Here is a 15,572-nt window from a genome sequence, read left to right on the forward strand (position 1 = left end):
CAGAATTCTCTTACACTGTCTTCATTTCTTTTCATTGTTTTTTTCTTTATTCTGTTCTGCAGCAGTGAAATCCACCATTCTGTCTTCCAGGTCATTTATCAGTTCTTCTGCCTTAGTTATTCTGCTATTGATTCCTTCTAGTGTATTTTTCATTTCAGTTACTGTATTGTTCATCTCTGTTTGTTTGTTCTTTAGTTCTTCTAGGTCTTTGTTAAACATTTCTTGCGTCTTCTCAATCATTGCCTCCATTCTTTTTGCGAGGTCCTGGATCATCTTTACTATCATTATTCTGAATTCTTTTTCTGGAAGGTTGCCTATCTCCACTTCATTTAGTTGCTTTTCTGGGGTTTTATCATGTTCCTTCATCTGGTACGTGGTCCTGTGCCTTTTCATTTTCTCTTTCTGTAAAGTGGTTTTTGTTCCACAGGCTGCAGGACTGTAGTTCTTCTTGCTTCTGCTGTCTGCCCTTTGGTGGATCAGAGGCTGCCATTCTTTAAGTACAGATCAATAATTTCCCCTAAATACATTTTCTTGTATTTGCTCACACTGAGGCTCATTTGCCACTTCTCTACCCACGTAATTTTGTGAGAGCCTTCTATAATTTATTCCCAAGTCTTGTTACTTTTTAAATATACCTTCTTTCTTTTAATAAGTGTATGGGAATCACTGAATTATAAAGCTGGAAAAGACCACAGACTCTTTAACAAATTCATCCTTCTCAGTATTATAGTACAGCTTGGAGGTATTAAAACACTTGTCTAAAGCAAACGCTCTCCACCTCGCTGCCTTTCTTGGCAGTCGCCGCATTCCCCATGACTGAGACGATGAAAGGAAGGGGTTAGGGAGGGAAAGGGGAGCCGGCGCCATACCCGCTGCTCCACAGGCTGAGGCAGCTCCTGCTTCTGCACCGGTCAGAGCAGTCAGTGCTCCCGGCGCTGGTTCCTGTAGTGCGGGCGGTAAGACTGGGCTGTTTCTGAGGACCGGGCTTCAGCAAACTCCTCAGCCTCAGCAGCAGCAGTGGTGGCAGCGGCAGTGACAGTGGCGGTAGTGGTGGCGGGCAGACACCAACAAGTATTTTCATCATATTCTTTAATAACAGTCAAAACCCAGAAATAACCTGAATATATCAATAAATAGGGAAATAACTACATAAATTATGGTACACAATTATGCTGTCTCCAAAAGACATACTTTTGAAAAATGACTTAATTGTGGGGTAACTGCACCCAAAATAATTTTAAATGAAAACAGCAAGACATAAAATTCTATCTACAGTGAGAATTTAAAATGGTGCAGCTGCTGTGGAAAACAGTATGGTGGTTCCTCAAAAATTTAAAAATAGAATTATCATATAACCCAGCAATTTCCCTTCTGGATATACACCCAAAAGAACAGAAAGCAGGGTCTTGAAGAGACATGTGTACACCCATGTTCAAAGCAGTATTATTCACAATAGCCAAAAGGTGGAAGCAACCCAAGTGTCCATCAACAGATGGATGCATCATCAAGATGTGATATATCCATACAATGAAATATTATTCAGCCTTAAAGAGGAAGGTTATACCGACACAAGTTACAACATGGATGTAACTTGAGGACATAATGCTGAGACAGATAAAACATTCCCAAAAAGACAAGTGCTGTCTGATTTCCACACAGATGTGTTACCTGCAGTTGTCAAATTCATAGATAGAAAATAGACTGGTGGTTGCCAGGGGCTGAGGAGAGAGAAGAATGGAGAGTTATTTAATGGGTACAGAATTTCAGTTTTGCAAGATGAAGAGAAGTGTACAGTTAATAATGGTCAAGATCATAAATTTTATGTGTATCCTACCACAGTTTTTTAAATGGGGGGAGAAAAATAAGCATGAACCCACTTTTGGAAGACATTGATATGTAAGAGAAAAAAAATTATCACCTCCCTCAACCACCTCCACTACCACAATTTTCTAAGGAAACTGATGGTATGAGCGCAAAAGCTTAGAAGTTCTCTGAATAATAAATAATAAAATAGTATCTTCCATAAGATAGTAGAAGTCTAGGAAAGAGGTAGGTGGAAGAAGGCAGGATCTAGTAAGATGGGAGCCCACAAAAGGGAGAGGAGGATTAAAAGGAAAACAAAAACTCCACTGCCAAAGAAAATTTACAATACATTAGAAATGGCTTAAAAATACTTCTGTGCAAGTGGATTCTTCTGGAGAATCTCAGAGACGAGGCTGAGTGGCAGCTGACACCTGGGTTATATAAGAAATGTCTAGGAAAAAAGACTGGAAGGATATCCCCTAATGGTCAGTGATGGTTATTTCTAGATAACAGGACTCCTGGTGATTTTTTTTTCCTTTTCACGTGTATTCATTTATGTATTTTCTAAACTTTCTACAACCAGCATGTGGGGATTTATTTTTCAGTGGTTGTTTTGGAGTGCAGTAAAAAAAAAAAACAGGGGAGGGGTGATGGGCATGAAAGAAAGGTAAACAAGAGACACTGCCTTGTGAAAGACAAATGTACAGGATTTAGGGGCAGGGCCACTGAGGAACTTTATCCTTTTGCAGTTCATTCATTTGCTGATTCGCTGATCTAACACACATTTATCGATATTCAAAGGAAACTAAAATGAAGAAGATCCAGTCCTTGCCCTCAAGTAGCCGTGAGTCTAACAGACTCATAGTCAGCTCACCATAAAGCCATGTGAGAAGCACTGAATGAATGCTTCGTACCAAGCATACACTATAAGAAGAACTAGAAATCTTGTCAAAGTACCAACTAGAATCTAGGATGGAAAAATACTTTGAATTAGTATAAACCAGTAGATGCAAGATATTGTTGTAACTATCTGAATTATTCCACTGAGGAACAAAACCCCCATAAAACCATGGAAAATACATCAAGGAAGATGTCCCACTGAGCAGATAGCTCAAACAGTGCACGTTTGGGCAGCAAACATTTTGATAAGAATTTTTGAATTAAATCTTTCAAAAGTAATGTGCTTTCTTTGCATCCTGAAACAGCATCTTCAGAACAAAATCTAATGCTTTCCTGATGACTCAGTGCCATCATCCAAAGAATCAAGTATTATGCTGCCTGTGACACAGCTCTCACATGCTCTCAAGAGCTATTGGTTTCTCTAGGATTATTTCCTCCAGACTGGGTCCAGATTTCTAGGTTTTTCTCATTCTTGTATGTGTTTTTGGCAGCTTTTTATAAATTTTATCTTAAATACATTGAATTTTAGAGCTGGAAGGGAACTCAGAGATTAACCAGTTCAACGCACTGATCTCAGAGGAGGAAGCTGTTTCCTCCTTCACTCTAAAGTTCTGCCTCTAACTTAGTGCCATTTTAATGCTACTGCCTTGATGAACTCCTCTCCATTTTCTGATTTCCTGCCTCTAATCTGACAACTGCGAAACCAGATAAGCCATCTTGTTAGAACTACACCAAAAATAACAATAATCAAAATAGAAAAAAATATTCTAAGAATACAAAGTATGACTTTTAACGTTGTTCTCTTGGGCCATACATTGTGGGAACATGGAAGCCTCTTTTCCAAACTTCAGGTTTTGCAAATCTGTTTGCAATAAGAAACTGAAGATTTCCAGGACTGTCACATGAAGAACGCTCATCCTCTGAGAAGCAGGACTTCTTCCCCTTATGAACTGTGTGATCTTGAGTAATCACACATGTAATCATGTGATTCTGAGCCTCAGTTTGCTCACGTGTATAAAGGGAACAAAGTCTACCAGGATAATAATTAATGGATTACATGAAGTCATGTGCTTTAATGAGTGCTCAAAAAACGGGAGTTGCTGCTGCTGCTTCTCTCTGCTTTTCCTCAAGCAGCACAAGAAGGTGTGTTTGCAGATGCTCCATAGTATCTTCATTTTACTTATCTCCTTCAGGACTGGATGCAATCCTGCTCAAAGCAAAATGGGTTATCCCTAGGGTTTCTCAAGGTAGATACCATTAGAATCATCTGGGTGCTTTTAAAATGCTTGTTACCTAAGCCCCGCCTGCAGATATTCTGATTTGACTGGCCTGGATTGGGACCCAGGTGCAGACACTTTTTAAAAGGTCTCCAGATGATTCTCATAGGAGCCCAGGTTGTGAGTTAATACTCCAGAGAAAGACCTCGAGCCGTGCTGAGCCTCCATGCCTGTCTGCATCAGATCAGGACCCCTAAAAGTCCCCTGTCCACAGGCCAGACTCTGGGTTGGTTTCTTCTTGGTGTTTCCACACTGATACTTTGAGACCCTCCCCTGACTCAACTCCTCTTTCCCTCAAATTGCATGACAATGTCTGGTGTAAGTCTGATCTCATACCAGGTATATACACTGGTATGACTGTACCACTTGTTAATATAATACTTCCATTTTAGCTGGCAAACAGCCACTGCCCCATGCTCTCTGAGTGGCCCCCACTATCTCCATCATCCAGCCCTAATACCCACATCCACTGTGACTGGTCAGTGGTCATAGTTAAATATCTTGAATATCATCCCTGGTGTTCATGACCTAGGACTTTGCCCCAGAGCAATGAAATTTAGAGTCATGATTTGTAAAGATTATGAGTGGGACCCTTTGCATAGACAGCCATGCAGCTTACCGCCTAATTTTATTCAGGTCTTTGTTCAAATGTCCAAATATTGGAGAAAATGTGTCCCAGACCACTCACTCTAAAAAGGCACTTCTCTACTCACCTCACCATGTTTTAATTTGCTGCAAAGCACAAATTACTTACTATTACACTTCTTAGTTTATGTGTTATTTGAGTCCCTCCACTAGATCCAAGGTTCTGTGAGAACGAGGATTTGGTCTGGTTTGTTTGCTCTCTATTGCCAATGTGTTGAACAGAATCCATTCCATAGTAAGTGCTAATCAATATTTGCCAGTAATAAATGAATAAAATAATTCACATACTACCAAGAAAATATATGGATGAAAGAAAATATCTGCAAATCATATATCTGATAAAGGACTTGTGTCCAGAATATATAAAGAACTCCTACAATTCAATAATAAAACCACAAACAATTCAACTAAAAAGGGGGGGGGGGTGGAGTTTTGAATAGACATCTCACCAAAGAAAATACACGATTGGCTAATAAATTGCTCAAAATCAGGAATGGATAGGAAAATGCAAATTTAATGACAACGAACTTCCACTATACACCCACTAAAGTGGCTATAAGCAAAAAAGACGTGTGAACATAAAGAAACTGGACTCCCACACATCGCTTTTGGGAATGTACAACCAATTTGGAAAATAGTTCGATAGTTTCTTAGAAAGTTAAACATATTCTTACTAGTAATTCCACTCATAGTTATCTGCCCAAGAAAACTAAAAACAATATCCACATAAGGACTTAGAACTATTCATAATAGCCAAAAAAGTAGAAACATTCCAGATGTCTTTCAGTTGTTGAGTGGATAAACAAAACATGGTATATCCATACAACAGAATACTATTCTGCAAATGTGTGTGTGTGTGTGTGTGTGTGTGTGTGTGTGTGTAAAAGGAATGATCTACTGATACATACTACAGTACGGATGAACCTCAAAAATATTATGCCAACTGAAAGAAGCAAGACACAAAAGACCACATATTGTATGATTCTATTTACATGAAATTTCAAAAAAAATGGCAAATCTATGGATACTGAAAACAGAATACTGGTTGCCTAGGAATGGTAAATGGGAAATAAGGGCACAGGGAATTTGGGGATGTACTGATAATTTTCCAGAACTGGATCAAGGTGATATATACACAACTCCATAAATTCACTCAAAATCACTGATCTGTGTACTTTTCACGTAAATTTTATGGTATGTAAATTATCCTCACTAAAGCTGTTAAACAACAATGAAAAGATGAAATAAAAACCACTATGGAAATACGTGTTCATTGCACTCCCTCCCAGAAAATCTCTCCTACTCCCTTTTCACTAATACTGCTTCTTTATCCACTATGGCAAGCAGACATGTCTAGGGCTGGGAACCAAGTCAAGAGGGAGCTGCTGGGTTTGGGACATTGTCTTTGAACAGCATACCCCATTCCCCCATAACTTCTCCCAAACAGCCAATGATTTGTGGATAATTTGGAGTCACAACCCCAAATTGCCCCATGAAGGCTTAACCTGATATGTGGTTTCTACTTCTGTGGCCCACCTGCTTCGAACTGTGCTCGTGGTTCCCAAGCTCACTTCTGTCCTGGATACTAGCTTTGGTTCAGCCTTATTCTTCAGTGTATAAACCTGAAACAAAAACCCTCAATTTCATCCTAGATCCTGCGCAAAGAACCTCATTTAGACTGGCACCAGCTAGCTTCCCACTAGTTCTGGGGAGGAACAGAGTTCAGGCAGTATCTCACAATCTAAAAGGTATATCCCAGGGATTCCTATCCTCCTTCAAAAATGAGGACCCCTTTTAAATGTCAAAACATTTTTCAAGCCCACACTTAGTAGTAATTGTACTTTTAGTATCGGTTGTCTGAAAAAAATACAGAATGACAAAAAGCTATGATAGCTTAAATGCTCTTAAGTAAATTTGCATTTTATTAATCATAACTACATCTATATTTATCAGGAAGGAAAATCTCCTATTTTGAAAAAGGGGGAAACACTTACTCCAGCTGCTTCTGTGTTCTGAGAAAGTGAAGAATTCACCTCTGGGGGAAAAAGTCATTCTGTTGCTTAGGATGACACGGCCCCTAGGTCGTGAAAGGGAAGGTTCTAGGCTAATCTGATGAGAGAGAAAGGGGCTGAAGGGAAACAAATTGTTCTACATAATAAAATAATACAGATCTTTTAAGTTGTTCCCAGGCAGCTTAAAAGAGTAATGGCTTTTAGGTTTTGTTTTTGTTGTTGGAGGGTGTGGGCAAAGAGGGAAGGAAGGACCCCAACACACTGAAAGAGATGTTGGGGAGGAAAAGAGTTGAGAAGAGGAACTGAACATGAATTCAGACCATTATTATTTGGAGCAAGGACCTGGAGGCTCTTAGAACAACCCAACCCACAAAAGGGGGATATCCACTATAGGAAATGTGGTTTGATCATTTTCTTGAGTTATTTCTTTAGAATCATAAGAACTACAAGTGACTTTTACAGATACCAGGAGAAGATCCCAAGCATCTGAACTAGTACACACAAGGATTAAAACATCAACACAGACCCCACAGTCCTGCCAAGTCTGTTGTTTCAAAGGACAGCTGTAACATCCTAATACTACAGTAAAAAGCAACATCTCCACAACTTACAAAAAAAGCACCCTTGCATATACATTTTTATTTTTACCACCAAAATACCCTAGGAGAAACGTATTACCAACCCAACTTCACAATGGGGAGAGTGAAATGATACCTTACAGTTAATAAGGAAGTCACAGAATGAGAACTAAAAGCAGGGCCTTTCCATTCTGAAAGCAGTGTTCTTTCTACATCAACACAGGTATGGAAAAGGAACAAGAAAAAAAAGGGAATCAATAAAATTTTAATTAATTTTATCAGATTTCAATAGTCAACGGAGAACACCTGAGAGGTCAAAGAACGAAGCACTGCTCTAGACAGATTAGGTGCTACTGCTAACTTTAAACCATCTCCCACTAAACAATATGAATATTCATTCATTCAATAATTCAACAGACTTTTATTTATTGACTGTTTATCTTGTGCTAGTGCATTGACAAAAGCCAAGTTTCAGTAATTACAACTTGAATACAGTTCAATAATTGTTATCAATAAACAGTGTAATGATATTCTTCCCTTGATGGTAAGAACCTGATTCACTGCCATATTGGTTTGTGGATGTTATTAAGCTGATGAAAATCCTGCCTTTCCTAAAGAACAAAAAGCATTTACCCTGAAAGACATTAATTACACTCGCACACAAACCATCTGCCTACATTGCTTTAAAATTTGTAACCAGATAAACACAGAAGACTATTCATGAATTTTTTTATTCTAGAGCACCCAAGGCAAGGCAAAAGTCATAGCTGAGAAGTTGCCCAAGTGCAGTTGAGCAATGACATGGCCCAAAGTCATCACAGGAAGATGTGACCCAGAAAAGTTGCTCTACAAAAAAGGGAAATAAATGAACAACTTCCTCAACTTATGTTGTGCCAGTCACTGTCTTTTGTCACTGGAGTCACTGGACAAGTCAATCCAGTGTGCCTTCCAAGTTCTGGTTCTGCCACTTAGTTGTTTCAACAGGTACTTACTTTCTCTGTGCTTCAGTTTTCTCTTTATAGAATGTAAAGGTTGGACTACATAATCTCTAGAATTCTCTATCAATCAGGGTCTCAGCAAGAAATAGACTCAAATTAGGATAATTCAAGGCAACTATTTACGGAGGTATGGGCAGGAGGTATGGAAACTACAAAGGACAGGGCAGCCACAGAAGAATAATCACCATCCCAGGTCCAAAGGCAGGAGGGAAGGAGGCAGTTACAGGACCCAAAAGGAAGGAGTCATGTAGCAAGGGCCACCTTGAGAGGAGCAGCGACTTCCCATCAAGCGGCACAGTCAGTGCAAGGTGATCACCTTGCAGAAAGGGCTGGATCTCCCTTTGATATCCTTCCCTGGACTTGCCATTGGCTGAACTCAACAAGAAGCCAAAGAACATATCAGTTTCCCAGGGAAGAGAACAGAGTGGAGAAGGGTAGAGGGTAAGACCTGGAGATGGAAACTACCACAGGTCCCTTCCAGTTTTAACACTCACTGATTCTGTTTGTCTGTTAATGTGACCACTAACATGCCAAACCTGGAACTTCTGGGAAGTTAGGAATGGGTATGGAGCAACATACACACCAAGGTCGGCCCCTATGCTATCACTGTACAGAATACTTCAAGGTGCTGATATCATGCTCTTAGGTGAACCTCCAAGGTCTAGATATGTTATCTGATTTTTATCTTTAAAAGAGGATACATGACCTAAAAAGAATAGACCATATTTTCTATCCACTTCTCTGTGAAGCATAAGAGTTAAGACGCCAGCGCTGAAATCAGATACACCCAAGTTTGATTCCAGGTTCTGACCCTGGGTAACCTGATTAAACTCTCTAAGCCTCTCCTCGTTTGTAAAATGGAGATAATAGAACCTACCACATGGGGCTGTTGGGAAGATTCAAAGAGACGGTCAGCATGTAGCCCAGAGTCTGACTGATATAAGGCAACATTTAATCCTTCACTGGGCATTTACCCAACAAAAGTTTCTTGGGGAGTTGTTAATGACTATTACCTGAGTTACCTTCATCCTGACTCTGAAGGGCTCCTTCATATGACTGACTTTCTAGGGTTCCCAAAATGCCAAAAATCAATCATAGATTTTTACCGAAGCTACACATTAAACGAATTTGTTTGAAGAGTTATCACCTTAGACAAGATGAAATTAATAGCTTTCAGTGGAAAAAATTGTTCATTTTGAAAATATAAACCTTCCACATTGAAAATAAAATCAAATCCAAAGAAAATATAAATCAATCATCACGTAATGCCATTTGAAAACTATAATTTAGAAAAAGGAAACTTGGATTCCATCAAAAGGATTTATTCCGGCAGTATCTTTTATGACTATATAATCCTATTTTTAAAAAACTTGGGGGACTTTTTTATCTATAGAAACACAAAGATAGGATAAGGATGGGTAAAAGACCACCATAACTATAAAAGAGAATGTGAAAATACAAAATGTCACAAGTATAGCAAACATCAGGTTTTGGATACCTAGCTGGGGAGTGGGGAAGAAATAAGTGAAGAGACTGTTGGTGACACAGAAGCCAAGATCCAAAGACATCACAACTAAGCTGCACATTCTCATCTGGCCCGTCCACATTTCCAGAGTGCATTCTTGGTCCAGGCACTGGGATAGGCACTGGGATAGGATGAGCAAATCCTATTAGCCCTCCAGACACCACTGCTGCTTTTGGAGTATCCAAGGTCTACTGGGAAGGTAGACTTATAAACAGCCATCCAGAGAACATTATGGACATTGTGCTATAACACAAACAAGTCAACATGGGAACATAAATTCAGGGGAAAGGAGGGTCAAAACACTAAAGGCTTGCTGTCGGTTAGCCTTTGTTGTGTAACAACTAATCTAAAACCGTGTGGTTTAAACGCCAGCCATTTATTCAGCTCCCTGTTTGGCAGGTTAGGGGGGCCAGGCAACATCAGTCCATCTCGAGTGGGTTTTCTTATGTCTGTGGTCAGGTGGTAGACCTGCTGGTGCCTGAGTAGTTTAGGATGGCTTCATTCACCTGACTGGTAACTGGCAGCCAGGGAAATCAGAGGACTAAGCCCTGAGTCTCTCGTTGTCTAGCCTGGGCTTCCTCACATGATAGCAGTCACAGGGTTCCCAAAAGCAGCAAAAGAAGGCAAATTCCAAGTCTCTGCCTACATCATGTTTGCTAAAGTCCCATCAGCCAAAGCAAGTTAGACGGCCATGCCAAGAGTCAATATGGGAAGGGCTGTAAAGTCACACTTGAAAGGCATAACAGACATGGGAAGAATTGGGAGCCATTTCCATAATCTATCACAAGGCTACACATAAATGATATCTGAGGGGAATGTAACAGTCTCCTAGGAATTTACCAGGGTAGGAGCTATTCCCTGGAAGATGAAGCAAGACAAGAACCAGCATGTAAATGGAAAAATGCCTCGGACTTACCAAAGATGGAGCAATGAGAGGTTCTGGAGGCAAGGTTAGATTTCATCACATGATTTCTTTTTGTACAAGTATATTTGAAATATCCGTGGCTGTAGTGCATCCCATCATACTGTCTCCAGTGTCTAGTCTTGCCCCTGGGGCTTGGAAGCTAACCCAATAAGGCTGCTGGGGATGCTCATATAATACACTCTGCAGATAAAAACACTATTATACTGACCATCCTTACAGGGAGACCTTGATGACAGGACATCCTGGAAATGAAATCCACAGCATCTTCATAAGCCATGAGAAGCAGAACTGTGCCTTCAAAGATATAGAAAAAAGGCTCTGGCAGCTATGATGAGGTACCCACTCAAGGGAGTAAGGAAACAAGACCCACCAAAGCAGAAGTGTGTCATAAATGGTGTGGCTTCTATGTCCCTCTTTCATTTTCCCTTCCTGTTTCTTTTTTTTTTATTATTAGTTTCTGCTTTATAACAAAGTGAGTCAGTCATACATATACATCTGTTCCCACATCCCTTCCCTCATGCATCTCCCTCCCTCCCACCCTCCCCATCCCACCCCTCCAGGCGGTCACAAAGCACCGAGCTGATCTCCCTGTGCTCTGCGGCTGCTTCCCACTATCTATCTACCTTATGTTTGGTAGTGTATATATGTCCATGCCTCTCTTTCGCTTTATCACAGCTTACCCTTCCCCCTCCCCATATCCTCAAGTCCATTCTCAAGTAGGCCTGTGTCTTTATTCCCGTTTTACCCCTAGGTTCTTCATACTCAAGATACAATTAAATAGTCAATTGTTGCCAGTTTCATTCATTCATTCATTCATTCATTTACTTCTCCAGCCAATATGTATTGAGACTTTCCACATACCAAAAGAAGCTGGAAGCAAACAGAGGTGAATAAGATGTCTCTGTCCCCACGAACCTCAGCACTTGATGTGTGGGGGACAAAGAAATATAATCAACTACATTTCAGCCTGATGGTAATAGAGAAGGAAGCTCAGAGTGGTCAGGGAGAGCCTGGGAGGAGTACCTAAGCCAGACCAAGGTGTCAGGGACAGCCTCCTGGAGACCATGACACTTTTGCTGCATCATGAAGAATGCTTGGGAAATAGGCAGAAAAGAGGAGGGCATTCTAGGCAGAGGAAACAGAATGTACTGGGACATGGAAGCAAAGGAGGACATGGTGTATGCAGGAAAACAGAAGCAGCCCCTATACTTCCTGTGACACATAGGAAGTACACAGAGGAAAGGGCAAAAGCAGGAGACAGCTAGGATGTTATCTGAGGAGTGACAGTGTACCACAAACCCTCCCCTCCCCATTCTCTACAACATCATACAAGGCACCAATCATTCATCCTTCCCGACTGACCCACTGAGCGCACCTCAGCATGAATGAACTCAAGTCCCTGATGTGCCTCAAGCAGCATCTGAAGTAAATCATGGAACTGACCTTGGCCCCTATTTCTGGCATCACTGGACAGGTAGGGTGGTTTTCAGGCAGGCTGGCATTCCCTGAAGCCTCATCAAGACCCCATATAGACTTTTCCTAAAGGCAAACTTGATTTATGGATACTTTTTCCTTTTAGGATGAAAGGAGAAAAGACTCAGAAAGGGCATCAGTGAACCTTCCCATTCAAACAACTCTCCAGTCCCAGACAGCTGCCCTGACTAGCTGGTAGAACTCAATTCCCTGGCACAGCTATTATTAATATTAATATTAGTAATAATAACAATGCTCTCAATCAGTGGTTGTTTTATATGAGTCAGGCCCTTGGCTAAACTCCTCATGTATATAATCTCATTTATGCCTCATATTAACTTCATGGAGATATTTCTACCATGCATGAGGAACGAGGTTTAGACATTAAGGTACAGTGACCTACGCAAGGTCACAGTTAGGAGTCGCAGAAACAGAATCTGTATCCTGTCCCCTGGCTTCTGTCTTAACAGAGCCTTCTGTGCCCTTCCCCAATCCTACGGGAATCCTGGTCTAAACAGCCCCGATCCCTGACCTTTCCACACCAAGCTCCCCTATTCTACTCCCAAGTTTACCAGACTCATTTATTCATTCAGGGATATTTTTGCATCCCCACTAGTGTACATGAGCCTGAAGAAGATGAATCAGACATAGTCTTGAGCCTAAAGTGTTTCTACTCTAGTAGGATATTCCTTAATCCATTGATCCATTAATTCAACAAATATGATTCAGCGCCTACTGTGTGCCAGGAACTCTGCAAATGCTAGGAAAATCGAAGTCAAAGTTCTTGCCCATTCTAATGGCATTTAAGACAGGCACATAAATAATTATCACGAAGGTACAACGCAGCAGATACAGGGTTGGAATGCAGGTTTCGCGACTCCCAGGTGAGTAGCTAAACTTCTTGAAAGAGCTGTTTCTAGTCAATGCCTCTCCTTCCTTCCTCCCAGTCTCTCCTCACCTCTCTCCACTGGGGCTTCCATTCCACTGTTTCACTGAAACCTCTCTTCTCAAGATCACCAGTGACTTCAAGGTCACCCAATTCATTGGCCATTTTTCTAGCTGTATCTTACAACAGCGTTTGACACAGTTGATATTCTATCCTTGTCAAAACATTTCCCTTAATTTCCGTGATAGCACTCTCCAGGTGTTCCTATTTCACCGCCCATTCCTTTTTAAACTTTGCTGGCTCTTCTTCTTCTCTTGACCTCTAAACATTTTATCTTGCTAAGGACAGGTAGCTGGACCCCACCCTATGGCTTTAAATATCATTTCCAATGACACCCAAATTTGTATCTCCAGTCCTGACTTCTCTCTGGAATCCGAGACTCTTATATCCAAATGTCTAATGATATCAAACTTAGCATTCAAAACAGAACTCTTGGAAATGCAAATCAAAACAACAATGAGGTATCACCTCACACCAGTCAGAATGGCCATCATTTCTTTTTTTTAAAAGACACATTTATTCAGCATCATGATCAGACTATTACATTTAACAATCAACACCATGGGTGCAAAAAAAAAAAAATCTACATTAAGACCCTTTGTTGGAACGCTTTACACTTTCCACAGAACAGAAACTAAAATAACCTGTTATACAATTAGTCACAAATACAGTCCTTGAGTGTTTTTGCCCATACACATGAGTATTGTCTAAAACATGTCTTCTTTTGTAGCAGCTAGGCCCTGCCACCACTGTGCTTGGCTGAGTTCACAAACCTGTAGCTTCCCTGTCACTTCTCTGGCTCTCCTCTCCTGCTAAGCTTTGTTTCCTGGTGGTAATCAAAACCTCCTGCCACTTCCATAGCTCCTGCTGCTGCTGGAACAGCCATAGCCACCTTGGTTTCATGGTTTGGCAAAGTACTGACCTCCACCACCATAGGGGCCAGCACTTCTGCCTCCAAAGTTTCCTCCTCTTATGGGTTCAAAATTTGAAGATTGATTGTTGTAAATGCCAAAATCATTGTAGCCTCCACCACCTCCAAAAGTGCTCCCATCATTACCAAAGCCATTAGAGCCATCCCCACTGCCACCATAGATACCACCACCGTGGCTGCCACCAGAGCCAGTTCGACCACTGAAGTTCCCTCCACAACCAAAGCTGTCATTCCCACCAAAACCCCCTCCACGATCACCACCAAAGCTTCCATAACCACTTCGACCTCTCTGGCTGGATGAGGCACTAGCCATCTCTTGCTGAGATAGGGCTTTCCTTACTTCACAGTTGTGGCCATTCACAGTGTGGTATTTCAGAGTGACAATCCTGTCTACGGAGTCATGGTCATCAAAGGTTACGAAAGCAAAGACTCTCTTTTTGCCACTGCCTTGGTCAGTCATGATTTCAGTCACTTCCATACTGTTCAAAATAATCTCTTAGGTGATGTTCTTCAGTGTCTTCTTTAATGCCACCAACAAAAATCTTTTTCACAGTTAAGTGGGCACCAGGTCTTTGAGACTCTTCCCTTGAGACAGCCCTCTTTTGTTCCCCAACTCTTCCATCCACCTCGTGTGGCCTTGCCTTCATGGCCGCATCCACCTGCTCCACAGTGGCATACGTGACAACCCGGAAGCCTCTGGAGTGCCTGGTGCTTGGATCCCTCATTACCACACAGTCTGTGAGCGCTCCCCACTGCTCACAATGGCTCCTCAGACTGTCATTGCTTGTTTCAAAGCTCAAACCTCTGATGAAGAGCTTCCGCAGCTGTTCGGGCTCTTTGGGAGACTCTGACTTAGACATGACGGCAGTGGAGTGGGTGGTGGGGGGAGATGTCAACGATGCTTACTCGGCAGCATCCATGGGCAGAAAGCAGAATGGCCATCATTAAAAAGTCTACAAATAACAAATACTGGAGAGGGTGTGGAGAAAAGGGAACCCTCTTACACTGTTGGTAGGAATGTAAATTGGTGCAGCCATTATGGAGAACAGTATGGAGGTTCCTCAAAAATAAAACTAAAAATAGAGTTGCCACATGATCCAGCAATCCCACTCCTGGGCATATATCCAGACAAAATTATAATTCAAAAAGATACGTGCACCCCTATATTCAGAGCAACACTATTCACAATAGCCAAGACATGGAAGCAACCTAAATGTCTATCAACAGATGAATGGATAAAGAAGATGTGGTACATATATACAATGGAACGTAGTGCTCAGCCATAAAAAAAGAATGAAATAATGCCATATGCAGCAACATGGATGGACCTAGAGATTAGCATACTAAGTGAAGTAAGAAAAAGAAAGACAAATACCAAATGATATCACTTATAGGTGGAATCTAAAATATGACACAAATGAATTTATCTACAAAACAGACATAGAGAACAGACTTGTGGTTGCCAAGGGTGGGGGGAGGGAAGGATTGAGAGTTTGGGGTTAGCAGATACAAACTATTATATATAGAATTGATAAATGACAAAGTTCCACTGTATAGCA

At 41.2% G+C, this 15,572-nt stretch overlaps 1 protein-coding gene and 1 pseudogene across 3 annotated transcripts in view; both read right to left on the reverse strand.

The window, feature by feature from the left end:
- HTR7 (5-hydroxytryptamine receptor 7) overlaps window positions 1–15,572 on the reverse strand; it is a gene marked incomplete at both ends in the record, with an annotated part of 106,449 nt that overhangs the window by 55,893 nt on the left and 34,984 nt on the right. The gene's annotated exons all lie outside the window — the stretch shown is intronic.
- LOC307069853 (heterogeneous nuclear ribonucleoprotein A1-like) lies at window positions 13,982–14,873 on the reverse strand (annotated as a pseudogene). Its single transcript has one exon. The product of its transcript is annotated as a heterogeneous nuclear ribonucleoprotein A1-like (transcript).

Source organism: Hyperoodon ampullatus (genome assembly GCF_949752795.1).
Source record: "Hyperoodon ampullatus genome assembly, chromosome: 1".
NCBI classification, from domain to species: Eukaryota; Metazoa; Chordata; class Mammalia; order Artiodactyla; family Ziphiidae; genus Hyperoodon; species Hyperoodon ampullatus.